Genomic DNA, 16,525 nt, shown 5'->3' on the forward strand with positions numbered 1-16,525 from the left:
ATTGCACGATTGTTTTTAAGCGTTTTCCTTCCACCTTCAATTAGTTTCTCCAGTTCTGCCCAGATCTCCATCGACAGTTGACAGTGATCAATAAACTTAAAGATGTCATTAGGAATTGACATGATCAACAAATGTTTACATTTGCTTCCCAACTCGACGATAATCTTGTCCTCGTCGCTCCAGTTTGCTTCTGGACATGGCTCATAATGCTCTGGTATTTCTGATGTGGTTCCAGTTGCTGGAACTCTAGGAATTAGGTTCATTGGAACATAGGGAGGATTGTAAAGGAAATCACAGATCCTTGGATGAATACCTTCTAAAAAGTTTACCATCCCCACTTCCATTGAGGATACTCCTCACGTATAAGCGTGGGAGGTTTCGACTGTGAACCAGTGCTCATAAAGGAATTGTTGGCCAGATTTGCCATTGAAAGAAGAAGAACAATATGAATATGAAGAAACTGAATGAAATAGTGAAAAACAGAAAACCTGAGAAAGAAGATTTGAGTTCTTGAACGAATGAAGATTAATATCAAAAACAGAATAAATCGAATTAGAATTCGATTCCAGCTCTGATACCAATTGTTGGATCGATTAACTCGGTTCTTGTATTAACCCAATACTCTAAATGATCTATATGACAGACATAGTGCAGTGGAAACAATAATAAGAATCAAATAGAGCTATGAATCAAGCACAATAAAGAACAAACAAACAATCAATATTAAGAACACACGGGAGAGAAGCTTCAAATGTATTTCAATTGTGTTGAAATTAGACGATTACAATGCTGGAAGTGGCGCTGATTACAAAAGAGAAAGCTACTATATATACTATTTCCTAACTGCTTGTCTGACGTGACCTATACGTGTGAAACGATCCAGGCCGTCCAAATAAAGCGTATTACAAAAGTAGTCACGTGATAAGCACGAGTAGCTAATAACCTAAGTAAAACAGCAAAGAACTATACTACAGAAGATGTTGTTGCAGACCCTCTGTGTGTCATCCCAGAGGCTCTGCGGGATATAACTTGAAAGAGCTTGATCCTTGAGGATCATCTTCCAAAACCTCTGTGATAGATTGCAGAGGTTCTGTTGTCTTTGACTTGTATGTTTTCACTACAGAGGACCAGTTGCCATAACCTCTGTGATAGACAACAGAGGCTCTGTCACTTTTGACTTGTACGTTGAACTTTTGTTGTTGGTCCTCTGTGATCTTCTGTGATAGTTCCTCTTCTGTCAACACTTGCTGTAATTACTTTTTCCATACTTTTACATTTCAAGAAATGACAGCTAACACTAACATGTCTACAGGTTAAGATTGAACATCAGAAGCCGTATGGAAGTCTTCAATCCTTAGAAATACCTGTATAGAAATGGGATCACATTACCATGGATTTTGTTATGAAGTGATCTTGAACTCCAAAGGGATATGACGTGATTTGGGTAATTGTTGATCGTTTGTCTAAATCTGCGCATTTTCTACCAATAAGAGAGAAATACTCTTTAGAAAAACTAGCGCAGATTTACTTTAAAGAAATTGTTACCAGACACGGTGTTCCCTTGTCTATTATCTCTGATAGAGATAGTCGGTTTACTTCAAAGTTCTGGGAAGGATTACAAAAAGTTTTGGGATCTGAAATCTGACTGAGTACAACTTATCACCCGTAGACTGATGGACATAGTGAAAGAACTATTCAGACTCTCGAAGATATGTTGAGAAGTTGTATTATTGACTTCGGGAATCGTCGGAAGATCACTTGCAATTTATAGAGTTTGCGTATAACAATAGTTATTATTCCAGCATCCAAGCGACACCATATGAAGTGTTGTATGGACGTAAATGCCGAACGCCGTTGTGTTGGAATGAGGTAGGTGAAAAACAGCTGACGGGTCCTGAAATTGTCCAAGAAACTTCTGAAAAGATCAAACACATCCGCGAAAGAATCAAAACAACACAAGATCGTCAGAAAAGTTATGCTGATAATCGTCGAAAGCCGATTGAGTTTGGTATAAGTGATTTTGTGATGTTAAAAGTTTGACCATGGAAGGGAGTTATCAGATTTGGAAAGAAAAGAAAGCTCAGTGCAAGGTATGTGGGACCGTTCAGAATATGTAAGCGAATTGGGCCAGTAGCATATCAGTTAGAGCTGCCAGAAGAGCTAAGTCTGATTCACAACACTTTTCATGTGACGAATTTGCGAAAATGTTTGGCCGATCCCAATTTAGCTATACCGTTGCCAGAGATTCAATTAGACAGTAAGCTGAATTTTGTGGAAACACCAGAAGCTGTAATTGACCGAAAGATCAAGGTGTTGAGAAACAAAGAAATAAGTCTTGTTAAAATTCAGTGGAAGTTTCACAAAGGACCAGAAGCAACATGGGAATTGGAATCAAAGATGAGATCAGAATACCCATGGCCTTTTGATTAAAGGAATTCTGGGACAGAATTCTTTTAAGGGGTGGATAATGTGATAACTGGATCCTGGTTATCACCCAAGGTAATTAATGTGTGATTATTTGATTAAATGATTACGTGATAGCATGATAAATTGATACGTTTGATCATGCTAGTATGTGAATTTGTGTATTAATTGGATATATATATATATATGGTAAATGTGAATATATGCATAGGTATATATATATGTGATTATACACACATGCATATTATAAATGCATGGTGTGTGTATGTATGCATGCGCATGAGATGAGTTAGCATGGGAAGGGGGCTGTTTAGCCGACCTTCCAATTTTAGAAAGTATAAAAGGAGGTTGAAGCCTCCATATTTCTCTTGTTTTTTTTTTTAAATTTTGAGCGATTTAAAGATTAAGGAAGTTGACCTGATTGCAAGTGTCTGATTTCAAGAAGGCTATTTTCAAAAGGCTTGTTAAGGTGAGTGATTTCTAAACCTTTTTACATAAAATTTGATACTGGTTTTATTTGAATGTTGATTATTATTGGAAACAAATCAGTTATTTTGCTCAAAGGTTTTATCCTGGTCAAGGTTGATCGAATTAAGTTTAAATTGGACAAAGCTTGTCCGAATTATTTATAAATCGGTCAAGGGTTGGGCGATTAAGCCTTAAATCGCTCAGGCGTTGAACGGTTTAGTCTTAAACCGGTTAAGTGTCAAGCGAGTTATGATTGATAAGAATGGTTAACATTTTGAACTGAGAAGTAGGAATACGACCATGTGGTGATAGGATTATTTTAAATCGGTCAAGCTTTGAACGATGTATTGTCTGGACTTGTTATCCGGACAAAGGTGTTGGAATTTATTCTAAGTGTTAAATCGGACAAGCCTTGGGCGATAAGTTGTCCGGATGATTTGGTAAACCGACCAAGATTTGACCGAAGATGAAGTCCCGCCAAGCCTAGGTTGACCGGATTTCAGTTGTGCCTTGTGTTTAAATGATAGAAATTGTTATTTTATCATAAAATGAAGATTTGATATAAATGAGTTTGGATTAATAATAATTCCGTTGGCTGCGGTCTATTTGGAATTGTTTAATGAAAAGTTTTGATGAGAAAATAAGGGGGGCATATCAAGTAGAGGTGTACCATGGGATAAGGGTGGCATATCAAGGAGAGGTGTACCATGGGATAAGGGTGGCATATTAAGGAGATGTGTACATTTGGCTATAAGGGTGGCTTTTGTATGTGTGTTGTATGATATAACTCTTTCTATTATATCCCTTAAGATTACCGTGGTCTAGAATCTTTATTTCTTTGTGGTTTAAAGATTTAGGATCAAGGTTTTTATTGGAAATCATAGTCTGGATGTTATTGTGGAGAAAACATCAGGTTTGGCCTGAAACTTTATATAAACCTTGTTTGATTAGAAAAGGTTTAAAAGTGGCATTATATGAAACCTGATTGGTTCAAAGGTATGAGATTTGTATAGCTGAATGCTTTGCTAAAAAGTGGAAAGGATCTGGTATTATGTCCCTATTCGTTTATATATATGAATAATTGTTTTTCATAAAGATTTTGGTGATTTTCACCGTGCAATAACATAAATAGAGGATCTCACTAGACCTTTCGGTCTAACCCTCGTTTTGTGATTTTTACTATGTGTTGCAGGAGATATGGACGGTAAGGGAAAGGGGAAAATGTAATATTTTCCTATATGCATTTCTGCCTGAAGATTTGTCTTGATGTACAGTTTTGATTGATTAGTACAAGAGATGTATTTGAATTTTTGGACCTTGTATTTGGTCATAATAGATTCTTGTACTAAGAGACCTGAAATGGGATAATATCATGTATTTCTTTTGTATGAAATATGTGTTACATGCAATGTATGTTTATGGGGCGTTACATGAATGTTTATTGAAATATGTGCACTTTCTACTGATAAAAGAGAACTATGCATAAGAAAAGTTGGCAAAGATTTATATTGAAGAGGTTATGACTAGACATGTTTTTCCATTGTCTATCATCTCATACCAAGATAGTCGGTGTACTTCTACATTCTGGGAAAGTTTACAGAGTGTTTTGGGATCTCAAATCCGATAGTGTATGGCATATCATCTACAGTCAGATAGATAGAGTGAAAGAACGATTCCAGACTCTCGAAGACATGTTAAGAGCTTGAGTTATTGACTTCAGGGGATCATGGGAAGAACATCTGCCATTGAGTGAATATGCATACAACAATAGTTATAACTCCAACATCCAAGCGGCATCGTATGAAGTTTTCTATGGTTGAAAATATAGAATGTCGTTATGTTGGAATGAAGTGGGTGATACGCAGTTAATGGGTCCATAGATTATTCAAGTAACTTTAGAAAAGATAACATATTTGGGAAAGAATTAAAACAGCTCAGGGCCGCTAGAAAAGTTATGCCGATAAACTCGATAAGCCGATTGAGTTCCTAGTGAGGAATTATGTAATGCTGAAGGTCTCTCCGTGGAAGGGTGTTGTCAGATTTGGTAAAAGAGGTAAGCTCAGTCAGAGGTATATTGGACCGTTCAAAATCTACAAATGCGTCGGATTGGTTGCTTATCAATTGCAGCTACCAAAAGAGCTTAGTTTGATTCGTAAGACTTTCCATGTGTCCAATCTACGAAAGTGTTTAGTGGATCTGAGTCTGGCAGTACCGTAACCCGAGATTAAATTGAATAACAAGTTGAACACCATAGAAACACCAGAAGCTATCATTGATCCGAAAACCAAACTGTTACGAAACAAAGATATTAATTTGATAAAAGTACATTAGAATTTCCATAACAGTTCAGAGGCAACTTGGGATTTACAATCAGAGATGAGAACTGAATATATGTGGTTGTTTGATTGAACGAATTCTGGGACGTAATTATTTTGAGAGTTGGATAGTGTGATAATTGGGTTATGGTTATACATTCTAAGGTAATTGTTAGGTTATTATATGGTTACGTGAGTATGTGATTAATTATTGTAATTAATCATGAGGGTATGTGCATGCATGAGATTATGTGAATGTGAACATATTGTTATATACATGCATGGATTGCATATGTATGTATATATGTTTTCATGTATGAAGTGGTAAAGGGAAATACGAATATAAAATATATGAATATGCGCATGTATATGTATGCATGGAGGAAGGGTTGGTGTGCATAATTTTAAATGCCTAAGTATGTAAATCATGCATGTGCAAGTGTGAAGAGTAGAAAAACTCTTATTATATTAACTTTCTTCACCGCCTTAAAAAGGCAAGTAAATGTGGTGGGTATTTATGAAGAATACTCTTTCTGCCACTTTTTGAAAGAGTGTTTTGTGTATGTTTTGCAAGAGAAAGTAAAAGATGGAAATTTGGGATCAAAGTGAAGCAGTTTATAAATTGCTATTTCTTCTTCAAATTCATTGTTTGCATAAAGGTGAGTATCTCTACAAAACAATCTTTGAATTAATTATGAATTCTAGTTTTGTACGCTTTTAAACTGCTGGGGTATGTTCTTTGTATATTTATGTTCTAATTGAAATGCATGGTCCAATAAGGGTCAATTATCAGACACATTGTTATCTGATATAGCCCTTTATCGATCATGCCTTGACCGGTGAAGTGAGCTATATTTTCATGCATCATCCGGTGAGGACCTTACCGGATGAAGTGTTTTTCGGTGAAGACCTTTATAAAAAAAAAAGTTATGCGGACTGGATATTTTATCACACATAACGTTTAACGGTTTAGTGTCTGGGACTTTAAGTGTTGACTGGATTGAGGTTTATCGATCAATGCCTTGTCTGGTGAGGATGCTTATCAGACAAAGCATTGTCCAGTTTCAATATTGATATTATAAGTGTTGACCAATGAGGTAGTTGCTGGACAGAGTGTTGACTGGTGAGTATGTTCTTACATTCCAAGTGTTATCCAGATTTTATGTGTTGTTCGATGAGAAAAGGTTATCGGACATAGTATTGGCCAATGAGGGGCAGGTATCGCCCATGCCTTGTCTAATGAAAAGTAGTTGTTTTCCAAAATGTTGTTTAACAGTTTCAAACTGTTTTTGTGATGAGAAGAGTAACCTGTATCTTTCAAATATTTAGTTAAATTGATGAAAGATGCTATTGTTTCTTTCAAAACTGACGAGATGAGAATTATGTTTTTGAACAAAATACTAGCATGAGATTGAAAAGTGGATTTAAGAACTTGAGAGTTCTTGAGATTAAATTTTCTGATATGAAACTATTTTGAGGTCATTATTGGTTAAAACTACAGATTTATCTATAGATTTGTGGAGGAAACAAGGGTTTCATATCAAGGAGAGGTGTACCATGAGATAAGGTTGACTTATCAAGGAGAGGTGTACATTTGGATAAGGGTGACATTTGTGGTGTGGTTACTATTATAGATCTTGTTGTCACATCCGTATGATGTGATAATTCTAAGTCAACATTTCTTTGTGACATGAAGACTTGGGAATATTGCTCTTATTGAAATGATAACAACGATGTTATTGAGAAGGGGAAAATGACTTATTGCCGGAGGCATTAATTTCCCATGTTTCAAATGATTTTGTGATAACAGATATGCTATTTTGAGTATTCAAAAGAATGGTGATTTGAAATAAAACTCGGAGAGTCGTTGGTTATTATGTAATTAGTTTTTGTTGAGGCTGAATTTCAGTGTAAATTTTATTCGTCTTGAAAAGATAATTTTGTCTATAATTGTTGTAAAGTCATCGTGTTTGACTTTCTTTGTAGTTTGACTTTTACTATGGGGTTATACTTTGACCCTATATAAAGGTTTTGTCTTTAGTGATGTAAAGAAGGAGCTTATTTGCAAATCGTATACGTATAATTGAAGTTTGACCAAGTTGACAAACTCTCTCATCTTCTTCAAAAGTTCTTTCAAGTTCATATCTTAGATTGCCATCCATTCATAGAAGTTTTACTTAAAGATTGATCATTGTAGACTTTCAATTGGTATCAGAGTAGGTTTTGCAAGAAATCAGAAGAAGAAATCATCATATTTTGTAGAAAAGATCATATATTGTAGAAAAGTTTATGGAATTTTTTAAATGTTCTTCGTGTTCTTCAATTTTTCTTGAGTTTGATGCAAAAAAAATTTAAAATCTTGTGTTTTTGTGTTAAAATCATGATCAAACTGTTTGTAATCATGTTGTGAATCTTTGTTATACACAAAGTTATGTGTTTTGATCTTTAGTTTTCAAGATTTGATCGAATTTGTGATTTTGAAAATTTTTCGTGTTCTTGAAAATTCTTTAAAAACTCAGTTTTTGATCTAAAATTGTGTTAAAAAGTTGAGTTCTTTTATGTGTTTTTGGTGATTTTGGTCGGATTCAATCTATATATCGCTCAACAATTTTGTTGAAATTCAGTTTACTTAGCCATTTTATGGGTATAAATCGGATACTCTTCTTGCCGGATTTGTCTTGGCCAATATTTTGAAGATTATGGCTTTTCCATATATTATGTAAATCGGCCAATACCTTTGCCGATTTTGTCCTTAACTCGCACATAAGGCTGACCGTATTATCCTAAATCGCACATTGTATCAATCGGTTTAAGTAGTTCCTCGCACAACCCTCCATCCGGACTTAAGCTTCACCGTGTACAAGCTTGTCCGATGTGGTGTAAGTCGCACAAGGGGTTATCCGTATTCAAGGCTACATCGCTCAGCCTTGTCCAAATATTGTTCCTAGGTACAACCTCAATCGCGATCTTTATTTCTCGCATACATATCCGGATACTTCCTCGTCTGGTGTACACCTTCTTTGGCCAGTGACTTAGCTTTCTCGGCCCACACATCCTCGTGTCCGATTTAGTCAATCATCGGCCAGCGACCAATATTTCTCGCATACACCTGTGTCTGCTCGTGTCCGGATTTGATCCTCGGTTAAATCACTTAGCCAGATATTTTTCTACCTTGTTCGATTTTAAGCCTATTTTTTTGAAAACTTGATTTTTTTTTTGTAAAATGAGTTTATCCAGATTATCTGGATTTCTCATATTTTATCTGTATTTCATGTTTTTCTGATTTTGAGATTTTTGGACTGTTTTTGAGGATTTCACTAGTTTGATCTGTTTTTGAACTATTTTTGAGGATTTCACTAGTTTGATCTATTTTTGAACTGTTTTTGAATTTTTGTACTGATTTTTGCTGATTTGATTTGTTTTGAGAATTTTTCAACTAATTTGTGTCGTGTAAACTGTTTTTTAATCAGTTTTAATTATTTTTGACTGTTTTTAACTGTTTCCAACAGATGTTTTACTGATTTATTAAGGATTTAGAAAGAGATAATAAAGAAATGAGAGAAAATATTGAAGAAGAATTTGTGTATAAGATTAAAAAGCTTGAGAAAACTCAGAGTTCTGTGAGAAAAGAGTGTGGTGATGAATTGAAAACATGGAGTAAATCAAATGAAGATCTGTTTAATAAACTTTAAGAGATTAAAACTGCACTACAAACTGAGAGAAACCCTCCAACGAAACATACAGAGACTGAGGACTTCACTGAGAAACTTCATATGTCTGAGAGTGATCTTAGTGAATTAAGAAAGTTACTGGACTTAGAGAAAGAAAAAGTTTTGGAAACTGAGAAGATTTTAAATATTGAAAGAACATAATAAAAAGAGAGGAAGAAAGTTATTGAACTAGAGAAAAAGTTTGGTACTGAACGCATATCTTATGAAAATAAGATCAACTCTCTAGAGCTGAACGCGAAAATGCTGTGAAAGTGAATCTCGGATTTTGAGCAGCTAATTATCGTATAACGAGCCAAGATAGATAAAGAGAAGAACGACATCTTAAAAGAATGTCTGAGCCAAAATCAGGAACTATCTGACTGTATTGCTCATAAGCAGATGGCTTTCGCCGAAGAGAAAAAGTTGTTTGCTCTTGAAAAGCGAAATACTGCTAAGAAATATGCAGCAATTGCTAAAGAGCTTGCAGAAAAGAAAAAGTGGCTCGACATTGCATCTGAGAACGAAAAAAGCAGCTCAGATGAAGAGAGAAGAGAGTTTGATAATGAGAAAAAGAAAATTGAGAAGCTGAAGAAGGAGTTAAAAGGTAAACTCCTGCATACTTCCAAAAAATTGTCTGATATGAAGACAGAACTTGAAATTGAACTGAAAATGAAAACTGAACTCAAGGAGAAGTATGATTTAGTTGCTGATGAACGAGACCAGCTTTTAAAGAAAGTTAAAGACTTTTCTTATGCTCAAAGCACAACTGGTTCTCCTTCACAATGTAAAACCAGCTTTTATGACTGTTCCAAATCTAACAATTATTCATATTAATAGGTTTTAATAATAACCAAGAACTCTGGAGATTGGTATTTCTTGTTATGATTTGGTAGTTGAGACCGTACGCTCTAATTTGATATGACTTGAGAGCTTTGTGTGACACCACCAAACACCACTTTTGCATATAACACTGTTAGACCCCATCTTGTGAAAGTGTAAGTAAGAAGTCTCTTACTCTAGTCAAGAGGACTTAGTCTATTGAAGCGGTCTGGACTAAGAGCTCTCATGCAGAAGAGGTCAAGAACCATAGCTCTTACTCAAAGAGTGAAGGTTCCCAACATCCAGACACAGATCCTCTACATACTACATGCAGAGCCTCTGCATATGCAGAACCTTCGCATACTACATGCAGAGCTTCTGTATAGTACATGCAGAGCCTCTGGTCTCCTTCTCCATAGAAGGCGCGTGCAAGTCCATACATTCTCGCAAGCGTCAAATAGAATGAAGGCGGCTTGACTTAGTCCGCTCCACTTTTCAAGGGAAGTCAAAGATAAGGACGCCGACCCGACAACTCAGAGATTCAAGCCATAATAATAGCATAGTTGTTTGACTTAGGCGTATATAAGGAGGCTCCCTCCTCATGTTCAAATTACCTGAGAGTGCCGACTTATAGCTTATTTTCTGTGAGAATACATTTACTTTGAAAGTTATTATTTTCATCTAATCAAAGCATCCAATTATTCAAGTCTTTTACTGTTCTTATATATTTTTTGAATATATCGCTTGATCATACTCAGTTCACTGTTTATATTTCTATCTTATTCTTTATCAACTATGATTTACTAAGAATTAAGAGTATCTGGGTTCACAAACACATATTTCGTTACAATGAAATATGTGTTTGTGAACCTAGATACTCTTAATTCTTAGTAAATCATAGTTGATAAAGAAATACAGTTTACACCACAATGGTCCCACTAGTACATAGATTTTTATATGTACAAAATCTACATTGGAAAATTCCAAAATAAAATTTTGTACTATCACATGTATAACAACATGTAGCATCAAAATAAGCAATTTCATGCTGATCTTAAAAAGGAGATGTCAATTAAGGTATAAAATTCTGGATCCTTGACAAAACCTCCTACACTCATTAGGGAAGAATATGCCTAATAGAAAATTCGTATGATCAATTTCTACGAGGGTCTTGACCTAGAACTTTACGAACCGATTTTAAACGGCCCTTATGTTCGCACTACAATTATTCCTCGTATTCCTGCTGCAGGCGATACGGTCGAAGTACCTGCCAGGAGGGTTCCCAAGCTTTGTCGTGATTGGGACGATGAAGACAAACGCAGAGTGGAGGTGGATAAGAAAGCCAAAAGGCTTTTGATCATGGCACTTCCAAACGAGATTTTTCAATCTCTTGGCGCGTGTGATTCTGCCAAGGATCTATGAGATCAATTGGCAAACCAGCTAGAAGGGGAAATAAAGATGAAGAAAATCGTCGTGCTCAATGCTTAAACGAGTACAACAGTTTCCAAGCGCTCCCTAATGAGTCTTTGGAACAAACTTATCGTAGATTCAACACACTGATCAACAAGTGTCGCAAATATGACGTGATCAGAACACAAGAGGAGAACAATATGCTCTTCTTGAAGACGTTGAATGCAGAATGGGGAAACTTCACCATGTCTCTCCAGGCTAATCAATATTTGGAGCAATGGACACTATACGACGTGTTTGGGACTCTGCAAGCTCAAGAGCACGAAGTGCAGAAGGCCAAGGTCGCTCTGGGTGGACCTCTGGCTCTTATCTCTGACTCAAAAAAGAGATGATCTAGTCAGCCACATAGAGAACGAAGATCCAAGGAAGAGAGGAGAAAGGGGGAAGAAGGCTCTTATCATGGAGAGGGATGAAGAAGATAGACCATCTAGCTCTGAAGACGATGACATTAGTGCTTTTGCACATTCCTTGGCCCTGATTACCAAGGAATTTCAAAGAAAATTTGGGAAGAAGGTCTTCGATAAATGAGGAAGGCAGAGCGATCGTAGCCAAAGCAGAGCTTTCGAAGGAAGGAACCCTCCCTCTATATCAAACAAGAAGGAGGAAGAGCCATCAAAACAGAAGAAGCAAAATGTTAGATGCTTCAGATGCTGGAAAATGGGGCACTACTCCAAAGAGTGCAGAGGCCCTTTGCTGAAAGATGAAATGTACTATAAAAACAAGGACAAGTATAATCAATTCCAAAGGAGTCTCATGGCTGAACAGGAGAACTGGGTCTCTGACCCATCATCTGAAGAAGAAGACCAAGCCTATTTCTGTGGGATGGCTGTTGAGAACGACAAGGAAGAGTCTGGATCTGTCTCCGACTCCCAGGTATGTTCCATCTCTAGCTATTCTCATTCTAACCTGGAAGAAAGCATTTTTGCTTTGACAAATGATTTCATTAATCTAGAGCAAAAGCTCTCTGTCAAAAAATCCAAAAGGAAATATTTGGAAAAAGAAAAATTATTCTTTGAATGAGAGACAGAGCTGCTAACTGTAGAAAAACAAGAATTGTCAGTGGAAAATGTAAACCTTTTACAAACAAAATGATCCACTGAAACAAGTCTTAAATCAGAGTGCACAGAAGTAAAAGCGGCTATACAGAAGAAAGAAAAATATCTTTTTGAAAAGGAACGTGATAGATTAAACTCTGAGGCCCTTAAAAACTATTTTCAAAAGGAAAGGGAATTTTTACACCAGAGCTTACATAGAAAAGACTATTGATCAAGAAATATAATGACACTCAGCAAGTGTATGAAAAAGTTAATTATCAACAGGATAGAGTAGGGATAGGTTATACAGACCTAGACCTCACCTAGAAGAAGAAAACTACTCTTGAATCTTTGTTTAGGTTAGGCGAAAAGCAAAAACAAGATTTTCCAATTTTGTATACAGCTTCACCTTTCAAAAGATGTAGACTCGAGAGTAGGACCAAAACTCAAAATTAAAATTTAAAAATATCTCTTATTCTTCAAAGAGTAAGCAACAAGTTGATTTAAAAAGCATACAGAAGACTGACGAGATCTTTTGTTTTGGCTTTACGAATCTTGAACCTCCCAAGACTGATAGTGAGGTTGTTAAACCAGAACCATATGAAATCAAGAGTTCATCCACAGCAAATTTTCTTAAAACTCTGGATCCAAAACTATTGGACGACTTTATAGAAACGGGAAGACAGGTTTTTGAGCAGGATTTGCTTGAGGCCTTGAATTATCCTTCTAAAGGTCATACGGATAATTTTGAGAGTAATTTCTCGGATACTTTTGAAAGTTCTTCAAGACAAAAGATGGATGAAGGTTCTAGCTCATGCATAATCTCAAATTCTAAATGATACCTTTGTATTTCGATATTCACATACGGATTTTCTTGACTCTGACTCTGAGTCAGAGGTGGAGTCAATTAAGGAGCAAGTTGAGATAGAGATTGTAGCAAAAGAACAAGAGGATGCAAAACTTCCAAATGAGAAAAAGATTCTCCTAGGTTATGGCCTTGTTAGCATGACAACAAGAACTAAATTCTCTCCTAAGTTTGAATAGAGGGCAAAGAGTACCAAGTCTATTTCCTTGGCACCAAAGGGCTCTAAATCAAATTCTAAGCCAATTAAGTTTACTCCAAGAACATAAGGGAAAATTTGTTGCCAACTCTAATTTTAATTCCTCTATTTCAGAGAGACCTCAGAAGGCCAAAGGAGTAGGAAGGCATAAGAATAAATTTGAGAAGATTCATTTAAAGTCGTCAAAACAATCAGATCTAGATAGGAAGTTTGTTAGAACTACCAATGCTACGAATGATTGTAAAAATATGTTCTTCAAATCAAATAAATCATTTTGTCATTCAAAATGTGTTCATACCTATGAATGTTTCTCTCTGCTGCATAAGTTGAAGCAGCATTTCTCTGATCCTAACTGTATTCTCTCTGGGTCATGAAGGATAAAATCCAAGAAGACCCAGAAGAGAAAGAAGGCTCCTAAAGCCAAGTCTAGTAACTCAGGTGCTGAGACGAAACCTCTCCCTCAAGACAAAAAGCAATCTTTTATCCCTAATCTTTGAGGACCCATTATGAAATGGGTACCTAAATCCCTATAATTTGTTTTACAGAAACTGCATGTGGATATCTGGTATCTCGACTCAGGATGCTCGAGACACATGACCCGCTATAAGAGGCTGCTCTCCTCATAAAGAGAGAAAGTTGGAGGCAGAGTAACCTTTGGTATTAATAGGCAAGGAGTAATAAAGGGATATGGAGATCTTCTACAAGGTAAGCTTTCTGTTTCTAAGGTTACTTATGTCTCTGGGCTTAAAGATAATCTTTTGAGCATAAGTCAACTACGTTATTCTTGCTACAATGTCAAGTTCCAAAAGGAAGCTTGCTCAATTATGTCAGAATCAGGTCAAGAGTTACTAAGAGCCAAACGAAAAGGTAATCTATATATAATGAAATTCTTACCAAGAGATAATTGAGCGACTCTCTGTCTCGTATCTCGTAAGTGTTAAGAAGCATGGCTCTAGCATCACAAGCTGTCTCATTTAAATTTCCAAAATATAGAAAAGCTTGTAAAGAATAATCTGGTTGCCGGACTTCCTACCATAAAGTTCGAAAAGGACCATCTATCTTCTGCGTGTGAGATGGGAAAGCTCAAAAGAGCATCCCACAAAACAAAGACAGATGTGTCTTGTGTCAAACCTCTGCACATGCTTCATGTGGATCTCTGTGGTCCAATCTCTGTGTAGAGCTTGTCTGGTAAGAAGTATATCCTGGTCTTAATTGATGAATATTCACGAAATACTTGGATTGAGTTTGTAATGCAGAAATCAGATGTCCCAAAGCTGCTGATTAAGATGATGACCAAGATTCAACTTCTTCTACATAGCAAAATTCAAAAGCTAAAAAGTGACAATGGAAATGAGTTTAAGAACGCAAAGATTGATGCGTACTTAGACAAGGAGAGCATAACTCAGAACTTCTCTGCAGCAAGAACACCACAGCAAAATGGTGTAGCAGAAAGAAAGAATCACACTCTGGTCGAAGTGGCAAGAACAATGCTAGCAAGCTCTGGTCTTCCAACCCAATTTTGGGGAGAAGCCATTTTAATCGCTTGCTTTATTCAAAATAGAGTAACGGTGGTAAAGAGGTATATGAAGACGCCTTACGAATCAACCAAAGAAAGCCTAATGTTAAATTTTTACATGTCTTTGGTTGCAGATGCTTCATTCTAAATGACAGGCAAGTTTGATAAGAAGGCTGATGAAGGCAAGTTCCTTGGTTACTCAACAAAAGCCAAGACATACAGAGTCTTCAATCAAAGAACCAAGACTATCATGGAGAGCATCAACGTCTCGTTCGATGATAAATAACATATGACTTCAGAGTACCTCAGCTCTAAACTCAAGCTTAACAAATCGACTTCCAATTCTCAAATGAAGTCAAGGGAATTGGAGCACAAGCTCTTATTAGAACACTTCTATGGTGATGAGGATATCTCTGTATATGCACCCAGAGATGAGTCTGCCTGTGTAGGTGAAGAACCACAAACTACAAGTACATCTAACTCTAGTCCTTCACACACCTCTGCTTCCTCTGGTGATCATGCAAATCCACAACTAGAGCAAACATGCTCTGCATCAGAGCCCAGTTCTGTAGAGCCAGAGCGTAATACCTCTAGTTATGTACCTGGTTCCTCTGTACCATCATCCGAGGGGGAGCAAGCAGAACCTTATTCGCCATCAATAAGCCAAATGCCTAATATATCTATAGATCATGATCAACTGACCCCGACGTCTGTATATGCCCCAACAACATGATGGATAAAGGATCATTCTCTTCACCAGATCTGTTAGCTCCGTTATTCCTATCTTGTAAAAGTATAGAAAAAGTATTTTGCAAGTCTTGACAGAAGGTTAACTCCACATAAGACAACAGAGAGTTAGCGACATAAGTCGTATGATCGAACAAGTGAAGAGTGGCAGAACCTCTGATGCGTCTCACAGAGGTTCTGGAAAATAGTCCTCTGATCAAAAGAATATGCAAGTCATTTACAGCAGAGCCTCTGAGATGGCTCACAGAGGGTCTGCGATTTTCGTCTTCTGTGAAGTTTCTGTTCTAACAGTTTTCGAAGGTAGTTAGCCGCATGTGCTTCTCACGTGACTAGGGCTTAATCGACTTTCTTTGGATGATCCAGATGAAGACACGTGTCAAGATCTAGTCTCTATGGTCGTTTGGAACTAGTATAAATAGCGGATAGGGCCTTTGTAAACTGTGCTTTTCCAATATTGTAATTGTCAAAATTTTCAATTGAATTGATTGAAAAACCTTTGGAGTAATTTTCTTGCATTCATCTTCTTCATTGAGACTGTGTGTTCTTGGTGTGTTTAGAAATTCTAATCACTTACTCACTCTGTTTTTGCTCTTATTAATATTTCTGTTGCACTTCAATTGTTTTAGAGCTTATTCAGAGTATTAGATCAATACCAAAGTTGAATTCAGATCCAACAATTGAAGTGCAACAGAAATATTAATAAGAGCAAAAACTGGGGTAATGATTTGCCCTAATTTTATGGATATGTGCATAAATATCAAGACCTCTCTTGATCTTGAGAAAAGAGAAAAGGAAAAACTAAGAMTAAGTAACTCTCAAAGCTCTTCCTCTACAACTCAAAGACCAAAATWSMYWTGGCAACAATTGAGAAAATGGCCTCAATCTAACACTGCTTATGTCTCAGTAAATGCAGGAAAATCAAAAAGGGGATCTAAACAGAAGAGATTTAAAAACGATTTCA

This window comes from Cynara cardunculus (assembly GCF_001531365.2).
Source record: "Cynara cardunculus var. scolymus isolate 2C chromosome LG 8, CcrdV1, whole genome shotgun sequence".
NCBI classification, from domain to species: domain Eukaryota; kingdom Viridiplantae; phylum Streptophyta; class Magnoliopsida; order Asterales; family Asteraceae; genus Cynara; species Cynara cardunculus.